General features: G+C 38.3%; 1 pseudogene; it reads left to right on the top strand.

The window, feature by feature from the left end:
- Positions 1 to 3,990: 3,990 nt before the first annotated feature.
- Positions 3,991 to 4,108, top strand: LOC128247741 (5S ribosomal RNA; annotated as a pseudogene).
- Positions 4,109 to 4,555: the final 447 nt, after the last annotated feature.

The raw sequence follows: 4,555 nt of genomic DNA, 5'->3' as shown, positions 1-4,555 counted from the left end.
ATATATATATATATATATATATATATATATATATATAACGTGTGTGTGTGATTGTGTTTGGCTTCCTCATTGCTTGACAGCCAGAATTGGTTTGTGTTTACGTCAACTTAACTTAGACGTTCGGCCACAGAGAAGAATACAATAAGTGCCAGACTTAAAGATAAGTATTGGTATCGATTTGTTCGACTAAACCCTTCAAGATAAGGTTCTAGCATGGCCGCAGTTTAATAACTGAAACAAGTAAAATATACAGGATAAAAGTGCTCTATCTTCCCATTCAAATTTTTGTATCTTTTTTGACATTTGCCTGTCTTAGTGCCCCGTTTGTTTCTGTCTTAAAGAAATTTTTAAGAAAGGTGAATACTTATAGAATGAAATCAGATTGAACCTTGACACATCATCCGTCATTTCTCTACTCACAGATGACATAGTGCTCTGGTCAATATTCTATACAGGCATACGCTAAATCCACAGGCTTTTTTCATTCTCTTTCTGTTTATTTTCTCTTGTTCCTTTCTGTTGAAGAGCGTAGGTTCGAAACGTAAAAGACTTCTTCATTTTTCATTTTCCCGAGCGTCAAACTAATACACCTGCTTGTCGTTCGTACACCTGTCTTCGTCTTTTGTGTGTGTGAGTGAGTGTGCGTGTGTATTAATGTTTGTTCGTGCGTGATAATGTATGTGCACGTGTGAGTTTATGTGTGTCTGTGTTTGTGTGTGACGTTATCGTAGCTTAAGGCAACGTCAATGTTTTGAGAAAGCGTGGAAAGAACGAATATGATATAAATTATAAAAAGACTGAGAAACAAAACAGATCCTTGCCGTACTTCATTGAAGGAAATGCGAGTTTTGGTAATGCTGTTTTCGCATATTGATAGGCTTGGTGGCTGGACACTTATCGAGCCAGCGTTTTGCGTTGTTTTTTAAAGAAATCTTGAGCATTTTTTTTTTTTTTGCATAAGTGGATAGTGGAAATCACATTGAAAATTTTATTATGCTGATAATAGTTTGAGTAGCAAGTGCCGGATGTTCTCTTCTTGTTGTTCTTGAATATATCATGTATTATGTCCGTGAGTGGTTTGGTGGTTTTGTGTTGTACTCCAAGTCCATTTCGGGATATTCAAAGAGGAATGCGTGGGTTGACGATATCAAGGATGAGCTTTTCTAAAATTTTTGTGAGTGCACACAGGAAGAGGATGGGTCTGCATGATGCTACTTCATTTAGTATACGTAAGTGTGAGCGCGTGTATTTACATTTATTGTTATGGAGTAAATCCATATCATATCTGATGGAGTAGTCTTATGACATACAAGTTATCAGCTGCGCGAATCATGTAGATCTATTTCCTACTTATACCTTCCAATCGTTGGCTAAAAACCATGTTGCACAGCTCGACATACATACTAAAAATCTATAAAACTTCCCAGAAGTTTATCATTTAAATATGTATGAGCATGTCTAGATATGCAACTATATGCATGAGAATACATACATAAAGCAAAACATACAAATCTGTACATACATACATACATACATGCATACATACGCACGCACACACACACACACACATACACACACACACACACGCGCACAAACACACACGCACACACATGCACTCACATAGGATTCCATATAGTTTCCATTAACCAAATTTACTTGCAAGCCATTGGTCACCGGAGAGTATTGCAAAAGGCACTGGCTCAGGTGCCACGCAGTGGGATTGAACCTGGAATCATGTGATTGGGAAACAAACTTCTTACCTCACAGTCACATCTGCACCTAGATATGCCTGCATCTTGCTATGCCCGCACCAAACCGCATTTGTTTAAATCATGTAATGAATACTAGTCGGGTACTCATTGCACTATTCACGTAATGAGAATGCACCCATTCCTTTGTCCTATTGTCACGACTTAAGTGTTCCACTAAGTCTCGCCGTTGTCGTCGTCGTCGTCGTCGTGGCACTCCGTCGGTTACGGTGACGCGGCTTCAAGTTGATTCAATCAACAGAACAGCCTGCTCGTGAAATTTGTCCACATAAATACAGGTATATCAAATATCATACAGCAAACATTGTATGATATTAGTTAACTAATTAAAAAAAAAAGAATTGAAATGGAACCAGTGCGTGTGTTTATTATTGGCACAGCAACTCACCCGAGATACAATACAAGAGTCCACATCGAGAATCTCGCTAACCAAATACAAAAAACTTCGAATTTTACTTTTAATCATCATATTTTCAATAATAATAATAATAATGAAATTATTGTATACAGTGCTCAGGTGCACTACAACTTGTCAAAAGTGCGCATAAAGCATATGCAGTATTGGAGAAATGTCTGGAAAGTGAACAGTGTATGAGTCAGATACATGCTTGCGTGTATATGGAGGGGAGAAAAATTCAGGTGTAGTGTCAGCGAATCTCAGGAAGCATAGAAGTTTTGAAGGATGCAGTGCTCCGACAACTAGCAACTGATGCTGGCAGTTTGTTCCATTCTTCAGCAACTCTTAGCGTGAAAAAGGGTTTCCGAAAGTTATGGAAGCTGTGCTGTTTTCTGACTTTGTAAACATGTCCACGGGTGTTAGACAGGTGGAGTTTGAAAAGGTGCTCAGAGTTGTTGTTAGTAAGATGGTTAATAATTTTATGGGCGTCTGCCAAGTCAGCTGCCAGACGTCGGAGTTTCAATGTATCCATGCCCAGAGAAGCAAGGCGTTCAGAATATGGCAAATGCCTGATGGAGGGCATTCTCTTGGTTGCACGTCGCTGAACGGTTTCCAGACGATTAATATCCTGGAGAAGATAGGGGTTCCAGACCAGAGACGCAAATTCAAGGTGAGGCCGCACCATAGCTATATAAAGCCTCAGATAGATAGCCGGAGAGCGGCTCACAAAGTACTTGGTAAGTGATGCCAAGACACCCTCAGCCTTCTTGGCAATTTTAGCAATGTCTTTTGTCCAACGCAAATTGCTGTCAAAAAATTATTTTCCTGTATAAAATGTAATGCTTGTTTGAAAAAAAAATTCTTTTCAAAACAAATCTGTTTTACTTTCTAAATACTAAAATATGTGTTTGCTTGTTTGTTTGGGGAAGGGAGTGAGTGAGAGAGAGAGAGAGAGAGAGAGAGAGAGAGAGAGAGAGAGAGAGAGAGAGATGAAGAGAGAGAGAGAGTATAATTTGTCTTATGCTAATGAAAAGAAAAGCAGAAAAGCAAGAGAAATGAGGACAGTTCTTTGTGGAGGCAAAACGTGATATTCTATAGTTTTATGCTAGTTGTACAAGTGGATGTACTTTATCGAATTACGTAAAGCGGGTGAACTATTTCACAGTGAGTCATCGCTCGTACGAGACGCCACCATGTCATCTTTCAATGTTGACTGATTGTAACTGTTATTGGATGAAACACTAGTGACAGTAGCTCTATCTATCTATCTATCTATCTATCTATCTATCTATCTATCTATCTATCTATCTATCTATCTATCTATCTATCTGTCTGTCTGTCTGTTTGTATGTATGTATCTCAGTGGTTCTCAAACATTCTTTTTTTTTTTTTGGTCTATGGACCCCCTCCGATTTTTATTTTACTCTACTAGACCTCCATGTTAAAAAAATCCTATTATATTTCTTTAAGTATCATTAGGAGTTTTATTCTTAAAATTGTTTGAGTATTTTGTGCATTGTGGAAGTAAAACTGATTTATTGTTCATAAACATTTTCAACGAAATTTTATTTGGACTCCCAAAGATCATATGGACACTAGCAAAGAACCATTCATCTATCTATCTATCTATCTATCTATCTATCTATCTATCTATCTATCTATCTATCTTTCTTTCTATCTAGCTATCTGGCTATCTATCTTTCTATCTTTCTATCTAGCTATCTGTCTACCTATCTATCTATCTTTCTGTCTGTCTCTATCTATCTATCTATCTATCTATCTATCTATCTATCTATCTATCTATCTATCTATCTATCTTTCTATATTTACGGTCATATCACGTTGAAAACGTCGGTTCTCGTCCGATTGCCGAAGTAAGCAACATCGAGCCTAATTAGTACTTAGATGGGTGACCGCTTGGGAAACCTAGGTGCTGTAAACGTCTTTAAATAGACGCATGAGTGGGTGTGTGGTAAGTAGCTTGCTTACCAACCACTCGGTTCCGGGTTCAGTCCTACTGCGTGGCACTTTGGGTAAGTGTCTTCTGCTATAGCCTCGGGCCGATCAAAGCCCTGTGAGTGGATTTGGTAGATGGAAACTGGAAGAAGACCGCCGTGTATATATATGTGTGTGTGTGTTTATATATATGTGTATATATATATGTGTATATATATGTGTATATATATGTGTGTGTGTGTTTATCTCCCCAACATCGCTTGACAACCGCTGCTGGTGTGTTTACGTCCCTGTAACTTAGCGGTTCGGCAAAAGAGACAAATAAAATGAGTACTAGGCTTACAGAGAATAAGACCTGGGGTCGATTTCCTGGACTAAAGGCGGTGCTCCAGCATGGCCGCAGTTAAATGACTGAAACAAATAAAAGAATAAA

Source organism: Octopus bimaculoides, chromosome 4 (assembly GCF_001194135.2).
Source record: "Octopus bimaculoides isolate UCB-OBI-ISO-001 chromosome 4, ASM119413v2, whole genome shotgun sequence".
Lineage (NCBI taxonomy): Eukaryota > Metazoa > Mollusca > Cephalopoda > Octopoda > Octopodidae > Octopus > Octopus bimaculoides.
This window is presented reverse-complemented; position numbering and strand designations above follow the sequence as displayed.